The sequence below is a fragment of the Pipistrellus hanaki genome (assembly GCF_964339955.1).
Source record: "Pipistrellus hanaki genome assembly, chromosome: 8".
Classification (NCBI taxonomy): domain Eukaryota; kingdom Metazoa; phylum Chordata; class Mammalia; order Chiroptera; family Vespertilionidae; genus Pipistrellus; species Pipistrellus hanaki.
This window is the reverse complement of record NC_140510.1, coordinates 79,611,671-79,618,742: the sequence shown is the minus strand read 5'-3', so window position 1 is coordinate 79,618,742 and position 7,072 is coordinate 79,611,671.

Genomic DNA, 7,072 nt, shown 5'->3' with positions numbered 1-7,072 from the left:
CACATGTCACTTTTCTTCAGAACAAAGGCAGAATTTGCAAGTTAGTAGTTGTACATTTAGAAGAGATGCAGTGATAAATAGTTCTCCCACTCTCTCAAAAGATATCAGAAATACATGGGGTTATAAAATCTCTGCCTGCCTAACACATATTTGGAAGCTGACACAACTTTTCCCTGGTGTTAGGCGCTTCATGTCCACACGCTCCTCCTAACTTTAGCAAAGGTCTCTTGGATTCCAGTGGAGAACAGCTTCAACTCTGACTTTGGCTTCTGTAGCCAAGATGACGTTGGGACATTACAATCAGTCATAAGGAAAATTCACAATGCCCTCAAGGTCTTTAAGACCGAGTTGGCCTAAGACCAGGAACTGGAAATTTCACACAGCACTGTCCAGCAGAACTTGCAGTAAAAATGTAAATCTGTATCTGCAAAGTTCTTGGGTAACCACTAGCCACATGTGGCTACTGAGCACTTGAACTGTGGCTAGTGTGGCTGTGGAATTGAATATTTAATTGTATCTCATTTTAATTAATTTAAATAGACACATGTGACTCATGACAACCATATTGAACAATGCAGGTTTCAATACAGAAGGCATAAAAATGTTTTTATTTTTACTTATAAATGTCACCACGTAGAGAAGTTGACTAGTACAAAGAGTCCAATCATAAAAGACTAATTTTTTTCCAATATGTAGTTAAATTTCCTATCTTTTATACTCCTTTAACATCTTTCACTTAGAAAAATGTGACAAAGTTTTTGTCTCAAGCTTCATATTTAATATTTTTTTCCCACAAGACATTATAAAACTGCTTTAGCTCCTGTATGATAACATCTAGTACACTGTCATGGGACCTAACCTTATTAAATTACCATGTGTGAAGTGCCCATAACTCAAGTAGCAGCAGGTGCAAAACAGAGTAGTGGGTAGAAGAGTGACAGTAATTTTTAACATCTACACCAGCTGGCGAAAATGACAGGTGCTTAATTCCTCAGTCTTTAAAAATAACTTTTGAAAAGCCTCCACTGCATAAGCAAATATTTTTTTAAATTTTTAACTATCTTCAAGTTACTTCCTGACCAAAAATACCCCCAAAACATTATTTTTGCCTCAATGTATATTTGAAACTTATATCACAGGAACTTAGTTTATTCTCAACTATGAAAAAAAATTATTAAGTTGGAGAAGTAAACTTTTAGTTTTAAACATCATGGTAATAGTTTCTCAAGAAACACTGTATCAAAAAGAACTCAATATATCTTTCTCTAGTTATATTTACATATCTTTTTTATATTATAAAATATAACTTGGAACTTAATAGAATGGAGAAAAATATGTTCCTTTAAATTCTAAGCCTAGAGAAAACCATGAATCTATAGATTTGTTCAGAAAACCATGTCTATGTCCCAACGGAACAGAGAAGATTAGACAGCAAGTATCTGGAATCCAGACTAAAGAGTTACGCTCCCTTGAACTGTCAATACAACTGCAGTTAAGGAAGAGTTGAATGGTAGAATAATTCGGGCCATGATCTCAATTTTACAATCTGATGAGGAAAGTTAGTGCCAAAGAAAGAGCGATGGGGTTCCAGCCACCTCCTGAGAATATTTCCAGAAACTTCCTATCAAGATAAATTAACATTTGGTAGGAAAATAATCAGCTATACCTGCCTTGGCCTTCAGGGGGCAGTACCTACACCGAGGCTGGCCAGAGCCACCTTGCTTCCCCCGTGGCCATGCGGAACTGAGAAGCAGAATTAATCCGGGCCAGGGATACTTTGGCCCCTGTCCCTGACCCCACACTTGAGAAGTCTCCACCCATTCTCCTCCAGCCACACACCGCCAGAGCCACGGAAGCTTCCCAGAAACAGAGCATGCCACCCCCAGAGCTCTTGCTCCTGTTCCTTGCCCACACTTTGGACACCCGGGACCCCAGAATTCCCTGCCCAAATGACCCCTACTCTCTCTTCCAGGACCTGTGGTATCTTCCTAGGTCCATTCTTTCTCCTAAGGGGAGATTGTCACAAGTGTGTGCAAACCAAAGACCAAGGGGTTTGGCTGAGTTAACCCATGATTTTGAAAAGACAAGGATAAAGCTATTTTTGTTAGTGCTGCTTTGCAAGAAGGTTCAATATTTCATCTATTTCAGTAACTATTGATAAATAATTTTGTTCCTGTTCTGTTGGTTTCTTTGCTTAGCTTTTCCTCTCATGTGATGTGTGACTATCCAAGATGAAGTTAGAGCAAAGTGTAAGAGTGCTTCCAAATAAAACCATTGGATGTGCCTTCTGCATTGGTGGTCAGGAAGCTCGGAACAAATCTAATGTATTTCACAATTCTCCCCATACAATTATGTTGTTCTTTTCTTTATATCTTTTATTTTTACCTCAATCATTACCTTTACTTTAACTGCCCTGTTGAAATGCTTTCACTGTCAGCCATATCAAATCTGCTTGGAAAGCTTGGTCATATAAACTATAATAACCATATTGATAAACTTCATGGTTTCATCTTTCCAGATATAAACTTTATTTACTACCCATGAAAATCAACTTCCTGGATCAAATAAAAAAAGGTGATAAAATGGTTCATAAGGTTTCTGGACATCAAGCATTTTCTACCAAATAATATTTCAATGAGTAATGTATAACTAAATCAGAAACAGACTTAATATCCCTTGAAGTTCACATGGCTTTAGATTAAGAGTTAACATACATTATTTGCTGAGTTTGCTAAACCTAGAGAAAAATAGAATTAGCTAAGGTTTTCTAAACAAACAAAATTCTAATTTATTTCTGTTCCAACTGTAAAAAATCAAAATTGAGAAGTGTCATAATATTATAGTAGAAAAACCCCCAATGGAATAATAATAGTAAAACAAACTCTCATTGTGGATTTCCTTACTGTAGAGACCAAACTGAGATTTGAAAAATCCCTTCATAATAACATATACTGTTCTTTATAAACTGAGTTGTGTAGAACAAGAAGCAATTACACACACTGTAGACATTTTTTCCCCCAAATGGCAATCTCTTGATTCTTAAAGAGAGAGAAATTAACATTTCACATAGATACTTCTCTTAGAAAAAGAATCAAAGCTTGGTGGTTGGCAGAGGGGAGGAAGGGGGCTGGAGGGGTTAATGAGTGAAAATAGGTGAAGGAGGTTGAGAAGTACAAACTTCCAGTTACAAAATAAATAAGGTTTTGGGATTTGATATATAAAAATAATAATAAGTACTGGGATGTAATATACAACATGCTGACTGCCATATGAGATATAGGAAAGTTGTTAAGAAAGTGGATCCTGCCCGGCTAGTGGCTCAGTGATTGAGTGTCGACCTATAAACCAGGAGGTCACAGTTCACTTCCTGATCAGGGCACATGCCTGGGTTTGGGGCTCAACCCCCAGGGTGGAACATGAAGTAGGTAGCCAATCAATGATTCTCTCTCATCATTGATTTTTCTATCTCTCGTTCTCCCTTCCTCTCTAAAATCAATATATATATTTTATTTTTTATTTATTTTTTTAAAGAGAGAGTGAATTCTAGGGGTTCCCATCATAAGGAGAAATGGTTTTTTGTTTTCTTTTTATTGCCTCTATATGGGGGGATGGACATTAACTAAATATATTGTGGTAATCAATTAGATAACATACATAAATCAAACCATCAGGCTCTACACCTTAAAATTATCCAGTTATGTATGTCAATTATTTCTCATCAAAACTAAAAACAAATCTCTCTCAGAATTAGGAAAAGTCCTGGACAATGGATTTTCCCCAATTTCATAGCATTGTAAGCCCTGAAACTGTTCTTTTCTCTTTGCCATGATCTGCTGGACACATCTGCAAACTACTTCTAGCTTCTGTGCAGGAAGGACTCCATGACATGAGTTTCTGTGGCTGAATCTTGGAGGTTCGACTTTTGTACAACTTATCCTTTGCACACTATTCAGCACCACTCAGACAATTCTTTAACTACTTCTCATTTGCTAAATTAACCTCTCTTTTTTTGGCCCCCAAGTCAAGTGGCTGTTTCCACCTGCCTTTTTATGTCATTTCCTATCAACTAATAGTTCGCCTTTGGCTGGCAACACTACCTGTTCTGGGTTTGTGCTGGGGATCGCCTGCACCTGTCTCTCTGAAATTATTTGATATTTGTGGTATTTTGAACGTATTCTATAAAAATTAGTCCTAAACTGAAAAATCAAAGCATTTATGATATTGACAAGCAGCATAGATTCCATAAATTTAAAATAAACCAACAAAGATGGGACTTATTAAGTACATCCAACAACAGATCAGCCTCAATTCCATACTCATGTGCTGGTTGACTATTTGATGATGAAATAGAACATATGTAAAACATTGGAAATGAATATTTTAATTCACTGACTAAAAATCTAAGAGGATTTTTCCATTACTATGTAAGCCTTTGGGTCCATACTTGCAATACAGCTTTGGCACACACTTTATAGTAACTTCATCTCTATTGATTTGTCTAGTTCGCTTTAATTTTCCCTATGTTTAGTTTTCTTTTCTCTTTTACAGCCTATTGAGTCTACTCTATTTGCTTTATAAGATTCCTCATCCTTTCTGGAATGAGGTAGAATATACAATTATAAATTAAATATTTATTAAGTAAGTGATGGCTAGCTTACTATTTTATAAAGTACTGAGGAAAGTTTTTTTGCATTTATTGTGTTCTTTGGGCAGGTTGTTGTGATAGAAAGTTATGGCTAAAGAGCCAGAAAGATTTAGAAATGAGATTGTAAGCAAGCCACTTAATTTTTTTTCTTCTTTTCTATAAAACAGGGCTGAAAAACAAACAAAAAACACCTTCCCAGTAATGATGAAGACTGGGCAGTCTTGTGTGTTAGATGACCTAGCCTGCAATTGGCATATAAAGAAGACTAGAGGCTCTGTATACAAAATTCGTGCACTTGGGGAAAGCGGGCCCCTTAGCCCAGCCTGTGCCCTCTCACAGTCTGCAGCTCTCAGGGAATGTCCGACTGCCATGGAGATGGGAGAGGCTCCTGCCACTGCCGCTGTGCTCACCATCCATGAGCCCGGCTTCTAGCGGAGCTGCGCTTGCCCTGTGGGAGCGCACTGGCCACCAGGGGGAAGCTCCTGGGTTAAGCATCTGCCCCCTGCTGGTCAGTGCACATCATAGAGAACAGTCATTCCACCGTTGGGCCAAAACCAGCTCTCCAACATCCCCCGAGGGGTTCTGGATTGCGAGAGGGTGCAGGCCAGGTCAAGGGACTCCACCAAAGCATGATTGAGACCAGGGAGGGACTGCAGGAGGGCTCCAGGGTGTGTCTGGCTCGTCTTGCTCAGTCCCAACTGGCTGGATCCCAGCAACAAGCTAACTTACCAGTTGGAGTGTCTGCCACCTGGTGATCAGTGCATGTCATAGCGAGCAGGTGAGTGGTCTTAGCATATCATTATCATATTACACTTGGATTGCTTGAGTGGATGACTGGATGACCGGACACTTAGCATATTATGTTTTTATTATATAGGACACTCTCTAAGTCTAAGCTGCCGTTCTGATGGCCATGTGTGGCTGACTGCTCTGTGTTTGATATATGCATCACATATCTCAGCAAACATCTTTGCTTTCTACAGTTAACTTTTCTCTTTTTGTGTTAATACTCATCGAGGATATTTTTCTGTTAATATTCACCCACGTGTGTGCCCTTGGCCAGGAATAGAACCCAAGACCCTTTGGTGCTCGGACTAGCGCTCTACCACTGAGCAACACCAGCCAGGGCAACAGTTAACTATTCTTTAAATATTTGTGGTACATTATCTCTTAAAGGTCCCTTCTGAATTTAACCCAAAAGATATTAGGGAGTGAACGACTGTAGCTTTTGCCCTAATTACTTACCCACATTTAGAGAATTACCTGGTTGTCTGCTATCCTGAAGATGCATGCTACTATACTGACAGGGATAAAATAGTTTTGGAAAGGAAACTGCAGGAACTGGGCTCTTAACAAATACTTAGAAACCCATTCAGATGACCTCCCAGAGGCAGGAGGAGTTTGGTTGGGCTGCAGTGACTCCCTGTGGTACAGTGATAGAAGGAGCTGAGCTTGCGAACAGCAGCAGCCGCTCTGAGTGTCATTGCAGAGACTCGGGCCTTTGAAGTGGAGGAGAGTGAAGTGGGATTATCATATTTCAAAAAGCAGGATAAAAGCCCTCCTCCAAGGAAAAAGTCCCAATTTTCTTAATATCTTGCCTTGCAAAGCTCTAATTATGTAAAGCAAATGCATTGTTGGTTCTTTCTACTGTAATAGTGCAAATTTTGAACAGGATGGTCATTAAATAATTGACAACTGGAGACGGTCTCTGTCCAACGCCTATGCCCTCAGACAGGGAGCAAAGTCAACCAATGGAAGGATCTTTTTTGAAAAAAAATATATTTATTGCTATCAGAGAGGAAGGGAAAGGAAGAGAGAGATGGAAACATCAATGATGAGAGAGAATCATTTGATCAGCTTCCTCCTGCACGCCCCCTACAAGGGATGGAGCCTGCAACCCAGGCATGTGCCCTGACCAGGAATAGAACCCTGACTCCTAGCTCATAGGTGGATACTCAACTGCTGAATCACACCAGCCTGGCTGAAGGGATTAATTTTCACAACTTCCGATCTTGTCCATTTAATGGTGCCATTTCATGATTGATGTACTAAATTCAGTAAAACTTTTCTTGGGAAGAGTGTTGCATACGCTTTTAAGTTGCATATGCTTTAATATGCTGACTGAAAATAACAGGAACCTTTCACTCTTAAGAATACTGGAAAATGCATTGTAAACGATGGAGGATTTGATCTAGGAGGGAAGATATTCAACTCAGAGACTACAGGAGATTGGCAAGGCTGAAGAAAGTGGTTTCCTGCATGTGCCTCATTAAGGCCAGCCCACTCAAAAACATAATTTGGGGAGTAGTAATTTCTTGTTATTCTGCCTCTTTCACATAGGAAGCAGCCTTTGCACTGAGGCATTCCATTTCTCTCAGAATTAATTATTAGATCCAAAGAACTTTGCTGTGATTTTCTCACCCCCCT